Below are 23,673 nucleotides of genomic sequence, written 5' to 3'. Positions count from 1 at the left end.
TAGCATAAGTAAAGAGACTTCAAGAATCTCAAGGTTTTGGAATTTTGTTGCAGGGAAATGAAAGAAAGAAGTGATGGGGAATCTTGGGAGAGGAGTTCATGGATACACACACAAGGAAAAAGAAGTCACACGAGCCTTGAATTTTGCGCATTGGAAAGAGCAACTCAACATGCACTAGCTAGAAGATTCATGCTTCCCATAACACAATCAAACCATTAAGGCAATTCCTCCACTCTTTAAAGAATAACGTGAACCCCCCAACATTAACAACTACACTCACCTTGCCTTCACACCTATATATAGACCACTGAACCATCTCCATTCCTCACCCCCTTCACAATCATTTTCAAGCCTTCCTTTCTTACCTCATGAGCCTATTCTTCTAAGCATCCCTCATTTCCAATTCTTGTATGCATGAGGACAAGCATTTCTCTAAGTTTGGTGTGGAAGATTCGGCCATCACAATTGAAATTCAATGGCCTCATCATCAGGAGCTAAGAAAGGGAAAGGCCAGCAACCCATACAAGAGCAAATCACATTTGATGAGAGAAGGTTCAAATCCAAAAACCATGAGTGCATCTTTAATTGGATGATAAGCAAAGACATTATTCCGGAGGTACCTTTCAAGCTAAAAAAGGAGGAATACCCTGAGATACAAAAAGTGATTAGAAAAAGGAGATGGGAGCATCTCTGTACCCAACCTCAAATTGTAAGCATGCCTCTCATCCATGAGTTCTATGCCAATGTCATAAAGAAAACTGATGATGAAGAACCATATCTGAGCTATGTAAGAGGAGTGGTGGTCCACTTCAGCCCAGACACCATCAATAGGGTACTAATGATCAAGCCAAAACGGTTTAAGCAACCTAACTTTGAGGAGAGGGTTACATATGACCAAAGATGTGTGGATGTGCTAAGTGATCTATGCAAAGTGGGCACGGACTAGGTGTTGGATTCACAAGGACAACCACTCAAACTTAGAAGAGGTGATCTCATACCTCAAGCAAAAGGATGGCATGACATAGTGAGAAGATCATTAATCCCTACCTCAAACATCTCAGAGGTGACAATAAACAGAGCAATAATGATCCACTGCATAATGAAAGGAGGGGAGATCAATGTGGGAGAAATCATCGCCAAGAACATCATTAGCATAGCTGAAAATGTCCAACAAGATAGTTGGCTAGGATATCCTAGTACTATTTTGCGCTTATTTGAAGAGGCTGGAGTACCACTTAAAGAATTTGAAGAAACAGACTTGGTGTCCATTGGGAAGCCCATTACTAAGGAAAGATTGGAGTATGTCACCACAGTCCAATTAGAGAGGCAACCTATAGCAAGAAGAAAGAAAAGGAAAGAAGCAAGATAAGAAGAGGAGCATGAAGAAATGGAAGAACCAAGTGCTTTGAACATGAATCAACTCCAAGCCGCTTTGGAAGGAATCTCTGGGCAATACTCACAAATTCAAAAAATTCAAGAGGAACAAGCTCAACAACAAAAGGACCTTTGGCAATTGATGGGTCAACAAAGAGGAACCCAAGCTCAATGGATGGATCAGCAGAGGGAATATCAAACGCACATGATGGAACTACAACACGAGCAATATACCAAGATGTATGAAGCCATCAATAACTCAACTGCTGAATATGAAAGATCCATGAATAAAGTAATACAAGAACAGTTTCAGTTGAGGAAAGAGCAAGCTCAACAAAGGGAGCTTCTCCAAAGAATGGATGACAGAACAGACAAGCTTTATAGAGAATTCAATGAAAACAGAATGTTCAAGGAGGCTAGACACATAGATAGAGTTGAATATGATATGACCACTCAAGAAAAGCTCAGCTACCTTTGTGGAACACTTCCAGTGCTCAACCCACAAATCTAAACATTCAATGAAGCACAAAAGGTATTGGAAGAACAAGAAATCTCAAGAGTGAAGTTCAACATTCAAAGGTTAAAAGACAAGATGGTAAGCTCAGGGATATGGAGGAAAGTGGAAGAGGAATCAACAACAAAACAACAAGGAGAACTAAGAAAGAAGAAAAGGGAGGATCCAAAGGGCAAAGGAAAACATGGAGAATCAAGCAAAGGAAAGGGACCCAAAGCTTAAAGGTGGTGAAGTTCTTTTAGTATTTTAATAAATAAAGAAGATGTACATCTGAAACATGATATACCTTCTAGGAGTCTTTTATGCACTTTCATATCTATAATATGCATTTTCATGTTTACATCATGTATCCGCATATGCTTAGAATGTATGCTTGTTTTAAGCCCTTTTGCTTGATAATAGAATAAAAGATGCAGTTTGAGCAAGAACAGAGAGAAATATAGCCTAGAAAGAATAAAGTTGTCCTACAAAAGTGTCAATATACATGCTTTCACTGAGAATGAATCAGGGCTCAAGGAATCAAAAGGATGCTTGTTTACACAAGGCTAGTTAGTTGAAAGCTACAAGACCCAAGAAGTTAGAAAAACTTGAATAAAGAAAACAGAGAACACAAAATGAAAAGCTAGGCATCAATGACAAAATTTGGATATGTGTCTGAGGTGGTTGATGTTAGGAGATATACTTGGGCTAGTAAATTCGAGGGGTGCTTCATCACCTGATAACTTAGGTTAACTAACTCGGGATTATCGATTGAAAACCCACATTCAAGAGTAGCTCCATAACAGAACATTTAGCAGCCCAAAGAGGTGTTGGACACTACTATCCAAATAAAATATCAAAGTTATATGCCTGTGATTGAATGTGTTAAGGAGAGAGGCTTGAGTTAGTAAATCTTTAAGAGTGTTTCAACACTTAACAACTTAAACCAACTGGTTTGGGATTTTTGATTGAAAGCTTATGCTAAAGAGCCGCCTTAAGACAACATTTTTAGCTCAATTGACAAAAAAAAGAAGAAAAAAAGAAAAAGAGGTCTAGTGAAGCTAACTAGTTTAGTAGTGAAGCAAGCATTTCACTAAAGAAGTTGAAAAAGCCTTGATCATTTGCATTGAACAAAGGTTACACAAATAAGGAGAACAATTTTTTTGAAGGAAATGCCTCTCTGTTAAGATAGTTAATTTTTGCATCTTAAATTCTGTTATCGAACCCTCTTATCTCTTGCTTGAGGACAAGCAACATTTTAAGTTTGGTGTTGTGATGCATTCGCATATTTGCTATTTTAACTAGTTAGTTTAGTTGGTTTTAGCTTAATTTCATTTATTATTACTAAAATAAACAAGCAATTTAGTGAGTTTTCTCTACATACATTCATGAACCAAGAACTAGGTGAAATTTGGCATAATTCATGCAAATCATTTAAGAAGTTTATAAACAAGTTGATATGAATGATTCTCTTGAAATTCATTGCATAAGATGGCAAGACTTTGAGGAAGATTCTTTGGTTTATGTCAGGTGATGAAGAAAGAAGACAATGGAGCTAGAATTTGGAGCAAAAAGGCTTGAAGATGTATCAATCTTGTCAAGGAAACAGAGGAAGCACGTTGCCAACTCCGGAGTGTTTGTGGACAACGCCAGGAAGCTTGAAACAGAACAAGAAAGGAAGCTTGAGAGCGTTGCCAGGCAGGGAATGAATTGGCATGTTCCCTGGCAATGCCAGGCCAAGAAATGCCAAGCCAAGGAAGGTCGAGCACGTTGCCAAGGCAAGGAGGGGAAGGCATGTTTCTTGGCAACGCCAGCAGCAACGCTGGCCGCTTCTAGGCACCCCTGGAGAAGCTCGAGCACGTTACCCAGTAGGGGATGAACTGGCATGTGTGGCAATAACGCCAGCAACAACGTTGACCACTGTAAGGTAGCCATGGAAAATGATCTTGGGCGTTGCCAACTTGAAGTTGAATGTGCGTGTTCCTTGGCAACGTAAGGCCAAGAAGGTGAGCCAAGGAGAGCTCGAAGGCGTTGTTGCCTTGAAGTTGAAGTGGCGTGTTCATCAACAATGCTAGCAACAATGCCAAGGCTAAAAACTTGGGCCAGGGGAGGATCTAGCGTTGTTAGTAGCGTGTTTGCCAACAACTTCACCAACAACTCCAACCAAGACAGCCTGACCTCACCTTCTTCAAGGATGTATAACTTGAGTTACAAAGATCCAATTTGAATGCTTCTAGTTGCGTTGGAAAGCTGACATCTAGAGCCTTTCAACGATATATAATAGTCTACAGTGAAGCATGAAATAGAAGCTCAAATCAGAGTCATCTTTAGGCCCAAAAACATGAAAATGAAGTTGAAAGTTAAGGAGGAATGAATGAGCTAAAGAGGATGCTCGAACACGTTTCCAAGGAAATAATGAACTAGCGTGTTCCTTGGCAACTCCAGCAACAACGCCCATGCAAAATTGGGCTAAGGGAGTCTTTGGCCTTGGAGCTGGCATGTTTGGCAACAACTCCAGAAAATTTGGCAGCTTGACCCTACCCTCTTCAATGGAGTATATCTTGAGATACAAAGCTCCAAATGAAACAATCCCAAGTGCATTAGAAAGAAGACATTCTGAGCTTTCCAATGATATATAATAGTTCATATTGAAGTGAAGGATTGAAGCTCAAAGTTCAGGCAACATCAAGCATAAAAAGAGAAGTAAGAATGAAGAACAAGCCAAGTGTTTGGCAACAACTTGGGCAACAACGCCCAAGCACCATGTCCCACGCCCAGGAAATGGCTTACGACGTTGCCAACGTGCAACAAGGCTGGCGTGTTTGCCAGTAATTCCCCTCTTGGGCCAGAATTGATGCCAACTTGCTCTGCTTTCCTCTGCTCTCATCAAAGGCCAACAATTCCTCTACTGAGCCAGCCAAATCAACAAGGACAAAGCCCAAATTGCTAACCCAATTAATGAATCTCTAGAAGCTTGGAAGACTAGTATAAATAGAGAAGGAAATTATATTTTGGAGTACTTTTTCTTTGACTTTTTACTTTTTACAGTTAGTCTTTTACATTTGAAAACTAGCATTTCTATTTTACTGCTTCTCACCGGTCCTCTAATTTGTTTTCTTCTGCAATTTTAAATTTCAGTTTTCAAGAACTTCTTATTCATTCTTCAATATCCTTCACTACTCAATTCTAATGTCTACTTTTGCATTTATTGTTGAGATTAGAGCTATGATTCACTAAACCCCATTTTCATTAGGGGGAGGAGCTCTGTTTATTTAAATGGGTTGATAACTTTTCTTTTCCTTCTCAATTCAAAGTGGTTCATTCAAGAGGAAACTCTTGTTCTTCACAGATTCAATCACCATCGAGAGAGGGGTTGAATCTATATGAATTATATGGTGAACTTGAGAAAGGAGCCATATAACTCAGTTTAGAGTTCATCCTTTCATGATTTCTTGGATCAATATATTTTGGGTTGATATGTGAAATGTAACCTCCCTTAGTTGAGATCCTGGAAGTTGTGTGGCCTTGGATTAGAAATTGAACTTCACCTCTTCTCATGACCAATTAGATCACGAGAGTGGCAATTGATTGTGTTGAGAGAAATTGAATTGCCAAGAGATTGGGATTCAATTATTCACAATCCGCCATGGATCTATACCTATGATTGAGAAGGAATTGAGCAAAATCAATTCATGACAATTTACATCTCTGACTCCTAATGTTCTCTCCATCATTAATTCTTATTTCTTTTGTTCTTTAGTCATTTTGAATACCCACTACCCAATTCCCTTTTATCTTCTTGCAATTTATCCTTCTTGCCAATTACATTCTGTTTCTATATCTTGCAGTTTACTTTTCTGCTCTTTATAATTTTGCAATCTTTACTTTCTTGCAATTTATCTTTAATGTCATTTAAGTTTCTTGCATTTTAAGTTTCAGTTATTTACTTCCATTGTTCTTCTTTATTCTAGTTCTTTAAATTCTTTGTCATTTAACTTTCCGCAATTACATTCAAAAATCAAATCTCATGAATTCAAAATCATGTTTGCTTGACTAAAATTACCATTTAACTAAAGTTGATTAATATACCAATCTCCGTGGGATCGACCTCACTCTTAGTGAGTTTTATTACTTGATACGACCCGGTATACTTGCCGGTTAAACGTGAATTTTTAATTTTCGCGTATCATTTACCCACTTGAATGAAAGAATGGATAGTGCTGGCTTGGGGAGAGGTATCTCCAATGTGCTTCTAAGCTCTACTCCCTTGTGTTCTTCCTTGATCACTTCCACCTCTTCACAAACGTCTTCACTTTCAATCCTTTGTTCATCAATTTCCTCTAAATCTTCTCCATCACTCAAATCATAAATGGGAGGTTGAGAGAAATCTACCTCCACATTGTAACAACCCTAGTTTTTGAAAATCAAATGATTAGTTATTTGTGATTTATTATATTTGTTGATAATCTTATTTTAAGAAAATTATTTTACTAAAGGTAATTAAATGGAGTTTCATGATAATTGGAGTTTAAATTAATTAGAGTTTTATTACAATCTTTATTATAATTGAGTATTTCACATAATTTTGGTAATTGAAAAATAAGAAAGAATTGCATAATTTAATTTAAATAAATTCTATTTTGAATGAATTATGTTATTAATTTGAACTCTTAGGAATTAATTTACTAGAAATGGTTAGATTAATTTTTATAAATACTTTAAGTTTAAGTCAATTAATATTTATGTATAATTTTTAATATAATTAGTTATTTTATAAATTGAAATTAAAGTTTCGGTAATAGAAAAATAATAGAGAGTTATATCATTCAATTGGAATAATTAATATTGAATTTCAATTATATTTTATAAAAATGTGATTAAAATATTCATTTTATATTTTAAATTAGAAATAATTGATTGAGCTTAGAAATATGTTGATAAATAATGTTCCTAAATATTTTTAATAGAGTATATTTGATTTTAAAATTACTCTACCGTTCAATTTTATCAAAATATGTATTCATACCTATCCATTATTCTTTTATAAAATCCTAATTTCTAACCCTAATTCCCAAATCAAACTCAGAAACCCTAAATTCCTAAATTGAGAAACCCTAATCCCCTCATCTACACCACACAGCCGCAACCTCACCCTCACCTTCCTTCAACGTAACACTCACACATAGTAGAGAAACAGAGAGGAAAGAGAGAGGCAAAAGCTGCTGCCCCGCCGCCACTGTGATCGCAGGACTGCCGCACGCAAGGATCCCACGCCACCATTGCCAGCGTCGCCCAGCCTTGCCCGCGCTGCAATGCCTCCTGTCAGCTGTTCGTGAAGCTGTGGAGAGCATCGCTGTCGAAGCCATGCCGTCGCGGAAGGAACCAGAGGAGGAAGACGAGCCCGAGTCAAGAGAGGAAGGAAGAAGGCGTCGCTGTGCCTCCCGTCGTTGCTGCCGATCCGTCGAGTCGCGTCGCCATCGCCGCCGTCATTATTGCCGACAGAGAGGACGCCGTCGTCGCTGATCAAGGAGGGAAGAAGAACCGTGCGAGAGCCAAGGGAGGAGGGAACCTTTGCTGCGTCTCCGTCATGCCTCCATTGCCACCGAACGCCATCACGCACGGAGAGAGAGCCAGACACCGCGAGGTAGAAGCCGCTCATCGCCGTCACAGTCACTGTCGTTGGGCCTGTAAATCGCCGCTGTAACCTATGCGAGAGGAAGAAGACGCGACCAACGAGGGGAAGAAGGTTCCATCGCTGCCATGTCACTGCTGCCACTGAAGGTCCATCGCCGCCAATCCATGCCGCTGCTGAAGATGGTAAGCCAAACTGTCGTCCTTGATGCTGGAGAGGACCACTGGAGTTGCTGTTCTGGCTCTGGTCTATTACTTTATTTGATTCTATTCCATTTACATACTTTCTTTGTCACTGCCATCCTTATTAACAATTTGATTTTTAGTACATTCCTTGTCCTGAATTTTCCAGAGTTGTGTTTGCTCTTGCTTTCTATTCGATAGAAATCCTTTGTCCTGCTGCAACCAATCGTCGCTGCCTTAGGAAAGTGAGACTGCCGTTATTCCGGTTAATGCTCCTGCTGCTGCTGGGAAGTGATCAGAAAAGCCACTACTGTTAGTTTGGTTCAAGGTTGTTGCTACTGCGAATTAAAAATAAAAGCAGGCTTTGTTGCGTTTGAATATTGAATTTCGGCTAATTGAGGTAGGGGATTTATTTTTAAAGTTAAACGTTTTTAATTTAGAATGCCTACAAAGTTATTTGGATAAGTGCAAATGGTTAACAATGGTTAAGAATTTCTTAATTGACATGAATGATTTGAAATGTATTTGAAATTAGTTAGTTGTTGTGATTATTCTGAGCTGTGATTGAATTTAGATACTGTTGTGAATAATTATTAATTTAGTATAGTTTATTAAATTGAAATATGCCGAGTTAATTATTGAAAAGCTGTGGTATGGATAACTGATGATTTGAGTTTGGATTGTTGCTGTGAATGTAATTGGTTTTGTTGTTATGAGAGACTAATTGATAGAAATAAGCTTGGTTTGAGGTTATGAAATTTGGATTAAGTTTGATGATGTTTTAGTGTTTTAATTGGAATATTGAATTCAGGTTATGGCTGTGAATGTTTTTGGGCTTTGTTGTGAGTACTTAAAGCTGTAATTGATATTGGTTTTGCTGATTTTGATGGAATTGTTGAAAAGTTCTTATTCTATGTGATTATACTAAATTAGTTGAGTTGTGTGGCTGTATTTTGATTATTGAGAACAAGCGTTTGCTGTAGATTTTAGAAATCTAATATGTCGAAATGGCTGTGAAATTGACTTGTGATTGGTTGGAATTGGTTTTGATGCTTGTTAATGTTGATTCGTGATTAATTAGAGTTATGCTTGAGAACTGTTAAATGATTGAAGTTAGATTACCGAATTATTGTTTTGATATATGACTAGAATTATGGAAGGCTAATTTTTGGTATTACTGGTTGATTGAGTTAATTTGAAAGGATTGTATGATTTATGAATTTAGTTATAAATTGATGAGACGAAAATTGGATCATTGGATTATGTGAGAGTTGCAAATTGTGGATTTTCTGATTGATTGAGAATCTTCTATTTGATAATTGTTGAGAAAGTATTGTTGAATTGTTAAGAAAGAGGGAACCTGTAAGGGTGGCTAAGTCCGAGTTTTAAGGGAGGTGCTGCCGAAATTTTATAAAAATCTGAGGTTTCATTTGAAAAGTTATTTTAAAAGCTTTGAATTTGGAAAACTATATTACTTGAGTTTTATTTAGTTAAAAAAATTAAATTATAATATTTTGAGTTTGATTTACCAAGGAAAGGTGTATGTTTTGAATTTGAGTTATTTAAGAAAGAAATTATGTTTTGAGTTTGATTCAATATAGGAAAAAGTTATGATTTGGGCTTCAAGTAAAGGATTACCTTTTAGAGATTTGTGAATTTATATTATAACATTTGAGTTGGAATAGTAAAGAGAAAGATGAATTTCTTGAGTCTTTTGATAGAGAATTAAACTGGAAAACAGTTTTAAAGTTGGCTCGAGTTAAGATTGCTAAAGTAGAAATTATGAAATGATTTGATGATTAGGATTTTTATAGACAAATGCCTGAAAAATAAAGAAAGGTTTAAGGAAAATTATTAAGAATTTAAAGGGGAAAAGAGAATGGGGAACTGATATATGGATTGTTGAGTTTTAGAAAGGAAATGAAAATTGATAAAAGGCTGGAAAATCCCACGAACTATTAGTTGTTTAACTACGGGGAAAACCCATGAATTGATAATTGGTTAAATTCGGGAAGTACCCACGAACTGAATGATCATTGATCTCGGTGAAACCTATAAATTGTTATTTGTTTTATATGCGGGAAAAACCCACGGACTGATAATCATTGATTATGGGAATAACCCATGAATTGTTGTATGTTGATCTCGGGTATAACCCACGAACTGAAGATCGCTATGTTATTGTGTATTGATCTCGGGAAATAACCCATGAACTGAAGGTCTCTGTTTTGTTTGTGAATTGATCTCGGTGATGCCCACGAACTAAGGATCACTGTTTCCCCTTGTGCGTATATTATAGGGTCGGGCTTTGCGCCGACTGCCGGTAGTCACGAAGGAGTGGTATTCTTACCACCGACACATATGCACTAAGGACACAACGGGAAACCATATCTGGGAGTTGTTCCTAGGTAATGTCGGGCTGCAGGGTGTAAACCGACACGTGAGCTCATGGCCTGCTTAGGACAGACATGCATCATATTGTTTGTGCATTTGCATTTGACTGTGTTTGTTTGTATTGCTTCTCTGTGGTTGTGTTGTTTGTCTTGTTGTGACTTGCTGGTATGTTAAACTAAATTTCTTGTTTGTACTATTAGTTTGTGAATGTATTAAATTGATTAAGAATTGACATTTTGATTGAGAATTAATTATGTGACTGAGAGATGGTTAATGTTAACAGTTTTATATTTAGAATTTGTTGAGTTTAGAGATTTTGAAAGAGGTAATTAATTAGCTAAAGTAAAACCAAGAGTATTTTTAAAAAGGTTTGATAAATATATGGTTTTCTTGAGTATGTTAATTATTTGCATGTTAATCATTACTTTTACGGTATTCCCATTCCCTACTGAGAACATGTGGTTTGTTCTCACCCCAAAATCTTTCATCCTTTCAGTGACACAGGTTTGAAGACTCAGTTTGAAGTTGCGGAGGATTGTTGGACTATATTTATGAGTTAAGTGTCTGAGTTAATTTGCTTTCATAGAGTTCCCTCGCCCTTATTGCTTAAGAAATTTATTTTATACAGAGGGATAGGATTTGTATCTGAGTTTTATTTGAAATGTTTTGTATGACAGATATTATTATTAATAATTATGTGATTATTATTACTTGGTGATGTTTGCTATATGATTTTAAATAATAAAATTAAAATTTTTCTGGAATTTTCTATAAAACTAAATCGTGATATCGATCTAAAGGCTCAATAGTAAATAGTTAATAAAGGAATTTTCCTCAGCATCTATTTAATCGATCTAAATCGTGAAATAATTGTTTTGGAGGTTGTGCACTCTTTTCCTCAGCATCAAATTCAATCTTCTTGGAGGAATTTTCTTCAACTCTAGGTTCCCAAGGAGGTTCCGCATCTCCTAAGTCTTCAACCACTTCTTCCTCTTCTTCAATGATCATAGGCTCTTCCAATTTCTCTAATACAAAATAACATTCCTCATGTTCCACCGGAGTTTCCAATCTCTCATTCATGCTATGCTTTTCAATTAGTTTTCCACATGTGACCATAGGAGTGCTTTGAGTGCTCAAGCATTGGGAGGCTAAAATGCTTACTACCTTGGTCAAGGTAACCACAAATTCTAGTGTCTCTCTTTGCATTTCTCCTTGCCCTTGAAGTATAAGACTAAGGGTTTCATCCTTTGAGGATTGGGGTGGATAAGAGGGTTCATTGTCTTGGAGAAAGGATTCATAATAGGAAGGTGGTTCTTCTTGGTAAGGATGCGGTAGTATGTCGTGGTAAGGGTATGGTGGTATATATTGAGGTGGTTCTTAGGAGTAGTGATCTTGGAGTGGTGGTTCCATGTATGTCTCATATGGTTCAAAAGGTGGTTGGTATGGTGGATATGGATCAAGGTCATATGGAGGTGTTTGGTGAAAGGAGGCTTGTGAGTATGGTTGAGGTTCATATTGAGGATATGACTCATAGACATTTGATGGTGGTTCTTGAAAGTCACAAGGAGATTCACCATAGCCATTGGATTGGTATGCATCATAGAATGGATCTTCTTCATAGTGCATTGGTGGAGGTTGTTGCCAAGAGGATTGATCACATGCATATGGCTCCTCCCACCTTTGATTGTCCCATCCTTGATACACATCTTCATTGTAGCTCTTATTTCCTAAAACATAGTGAGAACCAAACTCATAGCCAAAGTGAGAATTCATGATAGCAAGAGAAAATGAAAACAAAATCAAATAAGAAGAAAGAAAATTAAATCCTAAAACTAGCAAGAACTAACAAAGAAGCAAAAGGCAAACATATTCACAATATTCACATATATACAATAACCAACAACACAACACCATTGCAATTCCCTGGCAACGGCGCCATTTTGATGAGAGGACTTTTGTGTGGTCTAGAATTCACAATTGAAATCTCGTTGCTAGTATAGTTTCTAAACCAACAATAGTCCTTTCATACAAAAGATTGTTTGTCACAAGTAACAAACCCCTAACACTACAAGAAACTAGGCTTTTTGCCATGCTTTAAAAGCGTGCCAAAAAGTGCAAAAAAGCGTGCTGATAGCTTTTCGCCACGTTTTTGACCTATCGGTACGCTTTTAAAAGGGTCACGTCCGCCAGCGTGCCAGTTGCTCTATCACCACGCTTTTGTGAATCTATCGGCACGCTTTTTCTGTTAGCACGCTTTCATCTCTTGCCACGGTCATAAAACGTGGCCATATCTATTAAGCTATAGCTACACTTTAAAAGCGTATCAAAAAGTGTACATATCGCCACGCTTTTGAAGTGTGCCGATTAGGTTGGTTTTCGGTACCCTTTGAAAGCGTACCGATAGAGCACATACAATCACACTTCAAAAGCGTGGCTTGCCAGCTAAAATCTTTTGCCACGCTTTCAAAGCGTGACCTATTAAAAAAAAGGAGAAAATTAGAAGGTATAAAAAATTGATTTTTTATTGATTTACATGAATTATTTACATGCTAAAATTGTAATTAAAAAATTACAATACTTTAACAAAACTAATAATTGAATTAGGACAAAATAAGTTCACCATTAGAACTTAGGAGATCATTAGAACTATCAAAATTATCATTAGAACTTATCACCAGTCTTGCTCTTTGATGCAATCTCTCGTAGGTATGCTACCATTTTATTGGCACCTTCAGATTCACATTCCTACATGAAGGAGATGGATTTGTAAAATAAACCATTACACTTAACCATGCTCATTTTACTAAGAAAATCAAAAGATAAAACGAAAATGCCAAGATCATGTTACAAATGAAACTTCAATTGCATCCATGATGACACCTACCTCATAGTCATATCTAGAAAAGAAATTTCTTCCATAAGTTGCCCAGTGTTCCTTCACAACATCAGCCACAGAGATCAATTTCTCCCCTGCCTTCTTATCTTTGTTGCAGTGCACAATAATAGAAAGCCAAGCTAAAACAGCCCTGTAAACACAAGATACACAACAATTTTTCTTTTCTTGGAGAACACATAGACGTTACCATTCTATATGGTGAACATTGTTTTTCAGAATTCTAATAATTTCAAGATATATTTATAGTAATGGAGCTCCAAAATCAGGACCATTTTCAGCATACAAAATGTTGACAAGATCCTTTGCATATCTGTCCAATGAACAATCCATCAAATATATTTATCTCTGGTGAAAAGACAATTTTATAAAATAAAGAGCTAAACTCACGTTAGATTAGGATCAGAATGACCATGTCCAAAATCTTCCAAAGGGATTCCATTTGCGATTGAATCCTACATTGCATAATTAAAACCTGTTATCAACAACTACAAATAAATTACTTTCAACTCATTAAAAAAGGTTTTAAAGGGGCAAAAGATAAAAAAGATGTAATCAATTTCAAGACTGACACTTTCATAAATTGTGAGCATAATAACCAGCAACATGATAAATTTTATATATGGAATCTTAAGAATAACCAAGAAAGATTATACAACCAAAAGAAGACATGCAAGGTCCAGGAAGTCAAGCCATAAGAATTGCAAGGAAGAACAGAAAGGCCAACCTCTTTAGTTACAAATAAGATTGACTAAACAGAAAAAACTAGAAACTAAAAACCACAGTGCATTAAAAGAATAATTTTTTTTGTCAAACAGGAAATCTCGTATAATTGAGAGCAAGGTATTAGATGGAGAACTTCTTTCATTAATGCCACAATAAACAAGAATATGTGAAGCAACAATTGTAGAAAATTAGAGCTGCAAAGCAGAAAAGAAAAAAGAAAAAAAGGGACAGAGAAACAAAGATACGAAGAGACCAAGGGGAGAACCAGATACGAAACAAAATAGGACATGCAATCCCATAATGTTAGCATTAGCAATTTAAAAGCTTTTAATCTGGTCCCTACTATTTTGAACAGAACATTTATCTTCAAATTGAATTACCACCCTAGAAAAAGTAATGATTAACAAGGCATAGTAAAAGTAATAATTAACCGAACAATAGAAGAGAGAACATTTTGAACTAAACAAGAAGAGAAAAAGGTGCTTAGTTAGTTAACTAAATTCTAATTAGAAAGAACACAAAATAACAAAGAAGGACAAAGCAATTTGTGGTTTCAAAAAACTTAAAATAGAACCATTCAGTTAAAGAGAGAGCAGAGAATATATTCAAAAGACAAAGTATGCAACAGAAAGCAACTGAATACATTAAACCAAAAAAAAGAAGGGAAACAGAAGTGAGGATCAAGAAACAAACAAACAATATCTTCAAACTTAAGCAACAAATGTCAGAACAGAACAGAACGGAAGAGAACTGAATAGTCATAATTATCAGACAAAGTCTTCCCTAAAGCAAAGAAATCCAGTGTTCAAATTACTAACATTTTAGTTAAAGCTTGCTTTAAGTCACAATCCATTTCCACTGCAACTAACCAAATTTCAGTTTTTATGAGACATTTTAAAGCAATAAAATAGTAAAAAAAAATATCTTAACAGAAACTACATTGGCTACAGCATACTTAAGCAGCAGTGATAGGCACTGCTCGAGCAAAGCACAAGCACAAGCTACGCTAAGAACCTTAGGCATTCAAGAGAGCTTACCTTCCTTATTGCATTCAGGGTCTTCGGGAATCATCAATTCATTATTAGGGTCATCTGGTAAGTCTTGGAGCCTATCGTCAAACCAGCTTTGTATCTGAAATCTCCCTGAAAATAAAGGATTAATAAAGAAAGAAACGATATCAGAAACAAAAATTCATCAGCTAAGAAAATGTGTGAACCTTAGTCCATCTAACTGTAGGTTTCCCGGCACGGCCAACAGTGCGGCTGCACTTATTTAAATAACAGAAGCGATTTATATTGTTGCAAAAAAATATACAATAGAATTGGTTTAGATCGATTTGTGATCTCTACTTTTTCTTTATTGAGAATTAGTTTGAGATTCTACTTCTATGTCATTCTCTCTTTCACTTTATATCTTTTTGGTGATTAATCTAATCTAACCAAGAGCACTCAATCATTATGAATGGGATCGAAGAATAACATGCCAAGGGATTAGAGGAGTTTTATGCCTACAACTACTCAAAGGATAATCTAAGTTTACACTGCTTGAAACTTGCATCACCAAGCATGAAGGTTCTGAAAGTAGACTGAGAAATCAAAATGACGAGTTCAGTATATACAAGAGATACGTACTGATGTAGAAATTGTCTTCTTCCCATTGGTGAAAAGAATAAGGCATTTATAGTCAATCGCTTCACCAGCTACGGCCATTTTATTCCTCACAGCCTTAGACTTCAAGGATACTAAAGGCACACCAAGAACATGAAAAGGAGGCATGATGAACTAAATTCAGTTTGCAGAAATATAAAACCAAAAACATTTGATCAACCAAGAAGCCAACACTAACACACACATACAGACATCGTTTAAGTGTAACCCAAAGTAGTGTGAAAAAAGGTAGAAAACTTGCACTAGAATTAGAATCACAGCAAATCCAGAAAAGAGATATCGAAGAACAAACTAACAGTAACAGAAAAAAATGATTCTCTAAATTAGCCGATTTGATATCTCAGATAAACATTCTACTTATTGATATAGGCACATTATATTCACAGAAAAATAAATTGGAAAATAAGATAATTTTGAAGAGTAGCGACGCATCAATTCAAGTTTAAAGTATTATTGATAAGATCAGTATACAACACAAAAGGAGAAATTTATTGCAATTGAGAAAAGAGATGAGAACCGAAAAGTTTAAAAATGTGAAATAATTGAGTACAAGACTTATATACTAGTATGACATAATGATTACTCATATAGCTAAGCAAGATTATAATGAAACAAAATCATAAACAAATTGTAAAATCAAAAAACATATTAAAGCAAGAAACAGAAACCCAAAAAAATAGAAAACCCAAAAATAAAATCCCCAAACCCCCAAAAATTCACAGAACTAATTGAAAATCCATATATACACGCATTTTGCTACTGTCTCAGTTCACCATGGTAGTTAAAAAATCACATGAATATAGTTAAAAAAAAAATTCTCCAAAATAAAAACCCTAGAAATTACAAAATTAGAAGCTTCAGAATTCTAAAAATCACGAATCTAGCTGTAGAAGAACCTAGTAAAAAAACATCAAAATAGCAGGGGTTAGACTTCAAACAAAAAGATGTTAATTCTTGCAAAATATTGCATATTCATCAAGATAACATGCCGATTTTTCCAGCATATTCCGCATTCATTTTTTTTAAATAACAACGATAACAAAAAATGAAGGGAGAAAATCTTTACCTTCACAACACCTCCAGTTTTCTTCCAGCCAAGACATCCATTAGCGTGGTTTTTCCAGCCCCGCTTACTCCAACAAATGCTGTCAACACTCCAGGCCTAAAAGCTCCAGTAACATTAACAACCAGCTGCAGCCTTTCTTCTTGTATCCCTTGTTGTTTCAATTCCTGGAGAAATAATTGATATCTTTTAGCCTACCAGAACAAAACCAAATGTCAAGAAGTTTAGAAAAAAAAAAACCCTAAACCAAATATCAGATTAGAACCAAAAATATAAAGTTAGAAAAATCAGAAAAAATGAAGAACCAAGAAAATCAATACAAAAAATCAAATTCAAAAACAAATGATCAGATCAATAAAAATTTTGAACAGATAATTTACCACGGTGCTGCGAACGCTGAACGTAGCTGACGGAGGTGCGACGAGTGATGGAGATGGAGACGGCGGCGCGACGACTTCAGAGAGGGAGACGGCAACGCGGTGGGTGCCAAACCATGGAGGGAGGAGTGACGATTGAGGGTTTGCAAGAGAGAGTGAGCATCGACGGAGGGTTTGCGACAGAGAGTGAGCGCCGAGGGAGGCCTTACCAGAGTGAGTCACCACCGAAGGAGGGATAGGTGTTTACAGGAGAGACGGAAGGAGTGCCGACGCAGGGAACACCAGCAGAGGTGGCACCTACGGAGTGGTTGCTAGAGAGGGTTGGAACAAGGTCGACCAACGATTGTTATTGGGGGAGAGAGTGAGAGCACCGGTAATGAGCTCTATGTTAGGTGAAGAGCGCCGCCGCCGTTAGGGTGATGTGCTCTGTGTTAGGGTTTTCGTTTTTAAGGCATTGTTTCAAAGAAGAGGAGGGTGTGTTTCGAAGAATTGAAGAAGTTTTGTAAGGGGGTTTGTTGTGTAAACTTTTGTTTCGAATTAAGAGCGGTGGAAATTTTTTTTTTCGAACTTTGTGGCCACGCTTATAAAGTGTGCCGAAAGATTAAGAGGAAATGGCCACGCTTTAAAAATGTAACGATAATGAAACCATTTTGCCACGCTTCAAAAGCGTGCCAATTTCCCTCTATGGCCACGCTTTTTAAAGGTGGCGATAAAAAAACGTGGCCAAATTTCAAATAAGTGGCCACCCTCATAAAAGCGTGCCGATTTTTTTTAAAGCGTGGAAAAAAAAGCGTGGCCAAATCACAAATCAGTGGCCACCCTCGCAAAAGCGTGCCCATAGACTACTTTTGGGCACACTTTAAAAGCGTGGCAAGAAAAAAGGGTGCCGACAGGCCTTTTTTCTTGTAGTGTAAATTTATAAACCGAAGTATTGGTTATGAAGTATCTTTGGGGTTTTTGAGGTAGGAGACAAGTAATGTAAAACGCAATGAAAATAAACTAACAACTATGAAGTCCTATCCAAGTTATCCTCCTCAATTGTGACCACAATTATCGTAGTTATCCTCCTCAAGTGGATGAATTAACTTGATTCCACAAGTCCTAGCCAACTCCCAAGGGAAAGACTAGCTTTAGTGGTATCCAAATCAATTAGCAACTTTTAATTATCAATCAACAAAAGAATTAGATAACTCAAGCGTCACTAATTACTCTACCAAAGCCAAGAGCACTAAAATCTACTCTAAAATCCAACCAAGCATTTTATCAAACACTTGGAAGGCATAAAAGGAAAGCATAGTAAAAAGTGCAAGGAAAGTAAATCTACACTACTCAATTGCAAGGAATTAAACAACAACAAATCAAATGAACAATAAAGGAACGTGAATTATAAATTGCATTAAAGGAAAATAGAAGAAACAAAAGTGCATCAACATAAAAGTAGAGAATTACATGAATTAAATGCAAAACTAGAAAGAAGAAAAGTAGAAGAAGAAGAATTGCAAAGAGAAAAGTAAATCAAAGCATAAAATTAAACTATATCTAAGAGTTCCTAATCTAGATCTAACCTACTCCTAATTCTAGAGAGAAGAGAGAGCTTCTCTCTCTAAAAACTAACTAAAGCATAATAAAACAAAAAATAAAACTCAACTAATGACTAGATGTCTCATCCCTTTTCAATCCTTGGGTCAAATAGCATCAGAAATAAGTTGGATTGGGCCCACAAGGCTTTAGAATTCGCTGGCCACTAATTGCTTTTATGAATCTCGTCCAAATCGGCGTGTACGCATACATGCCGCGTGCGCACCCCATAAATATAATGCAACTATGACAAATCTTATATCATTTCGAAGCCCCAGATGTTAGCTTTCCAACGCAACTAGAACTGCATTATTTGGACTTCTGTATCTGAAGTTATGGTCGATTAAGTGCGAAGAGGTCGGCTTGACAGCTTTTGCGATTCCTTCATTTCTTCATGAGTTCTCCATTTTTACATACTTTTCCTTCATTTTCTTGATCCAATCTTTGCCTCCTTAATCTGAAATCACTTAACAAATATATCAAGTCATCTAATGGAATCATGGTGAATTAAATTTAGCTATTCTAAGTCCTAAAAAGCATGTGTTCACTCTTAAGAACAATTAAAGGAGAATTTACAAAACCATGCTATTTCATTGAATAAAGGTGGGAAAAGATGATAAAACCCTCTAAATTCAACACAAGATAAACCCTAAATATGGGGTTTATCATGCTTCTCACCCTCTTGGGGAGAGGCTTAGATTTAGGTACTAATGAGCGGATAATTTATACGCTTTTTGGCATTGTTTTTAGTATGTTTTCAGTATGATTTAGTTAGGTTTTAGTATATTTTTATTAGTTTTTAATTAAAAATCACATTTCTGGACTTTACTATGAGTTTGTGTATTTTTCTGTGATTTCAGGTATTTTCTGGCTGAAATTGAGGGACCTAAGCAAAAATCAGATTCAGAGGTTGAAGAAGGACTACAGATGCTGTTGGATTCTGACCTCCCTGCACTCAAAGTGGATTTTCTGGAGTTACAAAACTCCAAATGGCGCACTTCTAATTGCGTTGGAAAGTCGACATCCAGGGCTTTCCAACAATATATAATAGTCCATACTTTGAATAAGGATTGACGACGTAAACAGGCGTTCAACACCAGTTCTATGCTGCATTCTGGAGTCAAACGCCAGAAACAAGTTGCAAAGTGGAGTTCAACGCCAGAAACACGTTACAAACTGGCGTTCAACTCCAAGAATGACCTCTCCACATGTAAACTTTAAGCTCAGCCCAAGCACACACCAAGTGGGCCCCGGAAGTGGATTTCTACATGATTTACTCAATTCTGTAAACCCTAGTAACTAGTTTAGTATAAATAGGACTTTTTACTATTGTATTAGACATATTGGGATGTTTAGTTCTTAGATCATGGGGGCTGGCCATTCGGCCATGCCTGAACCTTTCACTTATGTAATTTTCAACGGTAGAGTTTCTACACACCATAGATTAAGGTGTGGGGCTCTGCTATTCCTCAAAGATTAATGCAAAGTACTACTGTTTTTCTATTCAATTCAACTTATTCCGCTTCTAAGATATTCATTCGCACTTCAATATGATGGATGTGATGATCATAACAGTCATCATCATTCTCAACTTATGAACGCGTGCCTGACAACCACTTCCGTTCTACAGGGGACAACGCGTGAATGGATATCTCTTGGATATCTAATACAGGGGACCGAGTCCGAGATATTAGTGTCTTCGTGGTATAAGTTAGAACCCATGGATGGCCATTCCTGAGATCCGGAAAGTTTAAACCTTGTCTGTGGTATTCCGAGTAGGATCTGGGAAGGGATGACTGTGACGAGCTTCAAACTCGCGAGTGCTGGGCGTAGTGACAGACACAAACGGATAGTAAATCCTATTCCAGTATGATCGAGAACCGACAGATGATTAGCCATGTAGTGATAGCGCATTGGACCATTTTCACAGGAGGATGGGATGTAGCCATTGACAACGGTGATGCCCTACATAAAGCTTGCCATGGAAAGGAGTAGGATTGATTGGATGAAGACAGCAGGAAAGCAGAGATCAGAAGAACGAAAGCATCTCTATACGCTTATCTGAAATTCTCACCAATGAATTACATAAGTACCACTATCCTATTCTATATTTTATTTATTTTCATCCACTATAATTTCTTAATAAATTTAATCCGCCTGACTGAGATTTACAAGGTGACCATAGCTTGCTTCAAGCCGACAATCTCCGTGGGATCGACCCTTACTCACGTAAGGTTTATTACTTGGACGACCCAGTGCACTTGCTGGCTAGGTGTACGAAGTTGTGAAACAGATATAAGATCATGAACGTGCGTATTGAGTTTTTAGCGCCGTTACCAAGGAATGGAATGATCACGATTTCGCACACCAAGTTTTTGGCGCCGTTGCCAGGGATTGTTCGAGTTCGGACAACTCACGGTTCATCTTGTTGCTCAGATTATGTAATTTTCTTCTTGTTCCAACTTTTATTTTGTTTTCAAAAAGTTTTGAAAATCTTTCAAAAATTTTTCCTTTATTTTCGAAAAATAAAAATAAATCTTTTCAAAAATATATTTTTCTTCAGAATTTTTAAGAATGAATTCTAGTGTTTCAGATGATGCTTTTATCATCACAGGAGCTAGTTGATTCCCATCAATTTGGCGGTTGTATGTAATGTCCTACTGAAGCTTGTTCTGCCCTGTCTAATATCTTTAGACTGAAGCTTTAGACTAACTTTGCATGATTCCTAGGAATTCTTATTAAAAATTTTCGAAATCTTTATTTCCTTTTTTAAAATAATTTTCGAAAATCCAAAAAATAAAAAAATAAAAATATACAAAAATCCAAAAAAAAAAATACTAAAATCATAAAATCAAAAATATTTTTTGTTTCTTGTTGAAGTCTAGAGTCAATTTTTAAGTTTGGTGTCAATTGCATTTTTTTCTAAAAATTTATGCATTTTTCGAAAATTCATGCATTCATAGTGTTTTTCATGATCTTCAAGTTGTTCTTGGTAAGTCTTCTTATTTGATCTTCATATTTTCTTGTTTTGTGTCTTTTCTTGTTTTTCATATGAATTTTTAATTTGTTAGTTTCTAAAGTTTGAAAATTTCTAAGTTTGGTGTCTTGCATGTTCTTCTTTCATTAAAAATTTTCAAAAATAAGTCTTGATGTTCATCTTGATCTTCAAAGTGTTCTTGGTGTTCATCTTGACATTCATAGTGTTCTTGCATGCATTATGTGTTTTGATTCATAATTTTTATGTTATGAGTCTTTTTCATGTTTTTCATCTTTTCCTTCTTTTACTCAAAAATTTCGAAAATATGATTTGATTTAGTCAAAAAGTTTTTAAATTTAATTGTTTCTTATGAATCAAATCAATTTTTCAATTTAAAAATCTTATCTTTTCAAAATATTTTTCAAAAATCAAATCTTTTTCATTTTACCTTCATATTTTCGAAAACCTTTTAAATTTGATTTTCAAAATCTTTTTCTTATTTTATTTCTTAATTTTCAAAATCTTTACTAACATTTAATATGATTGATTGAAAAATTTCAAGTTGTTACTTGCTTATTAAGAAAGATTCAATCTTTAAACTCTAGAATCATATCTTTTAGTTTCTTGTTAGTCAAGTAACCAACTTTAAAATCAAATCTTTTTAATTTTATTTTCAAATCTTTTTCAAATTAAAATTTCAATCATATCTTTTTCAAATTCAATTTCAAAATCTTTTCTAACTTCTTATCTTTTTTTAAAAAAAAATTGATTTTCAATTCTTATCTTTTTGTTTCAATCATATCTTTTTAAATTTCAATCATATCTTTTTCAAAAACAAATTTCAAAACTTTTTCAATCAATCTTATCTTTTTGTTTCAATCATATCTTTTTCAAAACTACCTAACTAATCCTCTCTCTCTCATTTTCGAAAATTCCCTCTCTCATTTTTCAAAATTCCTTTTTAATTAACTAATTATTTTAATTTTAATTTAATTTCAACTTTAATTTTCGAAATCTAACTTTCAATTTTAATTTTTATTTTAATTAAATTTTGAAATTCTCTCTCTCATCTCCTTCTACTTATTTATTCATCTACTAACACTTCTCTTCCATCCAAAAATTCAAACATTACCTCCCTCTCTGTGTTCGAGTTTTCCCTCTTCTCTTCTTTACATTACATTCTTTTCTTCTTCTACTCACACAAAGGAATCTCTATACTGTGACATAGAGGATTCTATATTTTCTTTGTTATTCCCTTCTTTGTCATATGAGCAGGAGCAAGGACAAGAACATTCTTGTTAAAGCAGATCCTGAACCTGAAAGGACTCTAAAAAGGAAACTAAGAGAAGTTAAAATACAACAATCTAGAGACAACCTTACAGGAATTTTGGAAAAAGAAGAGGAGATGGCAGCCAAAAATAATAATAATGCAAGGAGGATGCTTGGTGACTTTACTGCACCTAATTCCAATTTACATGGAAGAAGCATCTCCATTCCTGCCATTGGAGCAAACAATTTTGAGCTGAAACCTCAATTAGTTTCTCTGATGCAACAGAATTGCAAGTTTCATGGACTTCCATCTGAAGATCCTTTTCAGTTCTTAACTGAGTTCTTGCAGATCTGTGATACTGTTAAGACCAATGGGGTTAACCCCGAGGTCTACAGGCTTATGCTTTTACCGTTTACTGTATGAGACAGAGCTAGAGTGTGGTTGGACTCTCAACCCAAAGATAGCCTGAACTCTTGGGATAAGCTGGTCACGGCTTTCTTAGCCAAGTTCTTTCCTCCTCAAAAGCTGAGTAAGTTTAGAGTGGATGTTCAAACCTTCAGACAGAAAGAAGGTGAATCCCTCTATGAAGCTTGGGAGAGATATAAGCAACTGACCAAAAAGTGTCCTTTTGACATGCTTTCAGAATGGACCATCCTGGATATATTCTATGATGGTCTGTCTGAATTAGCTAAGATGTCATTGGATACTTCTGCAGGTGGATCCATTCACTTAAAGAAAATGCCTGCAGAAGCTCAAGAACTCATTGACATGGTTGCTAATAACCAGTTCATGTACACTTCTGAGAGGAATCCTGTGAGTAATGGGACGCCTCAGAAGAAGGGAGTTCTTGAAATTGATACTCTGAATGCCATATTGGCTCAGAATAAAATATTGACTCAGCAAGTCAATATGATTTCTCAGAGTCTGAATGGAATGCAAGCTGCATCCAACAGTCCTCAAGAGGCATCTTCTGAGGAAGAAGCTTATGATCCTGAGAACCCTGCAATAGCAGAGGTGAATTACATGGGTAAACCCTATGGAAACACC

General features: G+C 35.9%; 1 non-coding gene across 1 annotated transcript; it reads right to left on the bottom strand.

The window, feature by feature from the left end:
- Nucleotides 1-23,157: 23,157 nt before the first annotated feature.
- Nucleotides 23,158-23,261, bottom strand: LOC148553337 (small nucleolar RNA R71). The gene has a single exon (XR_015893325.1). It is a non-coding gene; the product is annotated as a small nucleolar RNA R71 (small nucleolar RNA).
- Between the last annotated feature and the right edge of the window lie 412 nt (nt 23,262-23,673).

The sequence above is a fragment of the Arachis ipaensis genome, chromosome B7 (genome assembly GCF_059453495.1).
Source record: "Arachis ipaensis isolate K30076 ecotype BB chromosome B7, ASM5945349v1, whole genome shotgun sequence".
Taxonomy (NCBI): Eukaryota; Viridiplantae; Streptophyta; class Magnoliopsida; order Fabales; family Fabaceae; genus Arachis; species Arachis ipaensis.
The sequence above is the reverse complement of the archived record's forward strand: the minus strand, read 5'-3'. Positions and strand labels throughout refer to the sequence as shown.